The sequence below is a fragment of the Colobus angolensis genome, unplaced genomic scaffold (genome assembly GCF_000951035.1).
Source record: "Colobus angolensis palliatus isolate OR3802 unplaced genomic scaffold, Cang.pa_1.0 Scaffold379, whole genome shotgun sequence".
In the NCBI taxonomy this organism is placed as follows: Eukaryota; Metazoa; Chordata; class Mammalia; order Primates; family Cercopithecidae; genus Colobus; species Colobus angolensis.
Window position 1 is genome coordinate 1,502,076 of NW_012117143.1, and position 334 is coordinate 1,502,409.

Consider the following 334-nt stretch of genomic DNA (forward strand, 5'->3'; position numbering starts at 1 on the left):
GGTGAGCCAAGATCACACCATTGCACTCCAGCCTGGGCAACAAGAGCAAAAATCCCTCTCAAAACACACACACACACACACACACACACACACACACACAAAAGGGCTGGGCACAATGGCCACGCCTGTAATCCCAGCACTTTCGGAGGCCAAGGCGGGTGGATCACAAGGTTGGGAGTTCAAGACCAGTCTGCCCAACATGGTGAAACTCTGCCTGTCTATATAAAAACTACAAAAAATAGCCAGGCATGGGGTGGCTCGGGCCTGTGGTACCAGCTGCTCAAGAGGCTGAGGTAGGAGGATCATTTGAGCCTGGGAGGTCGAGGCTGCAGTG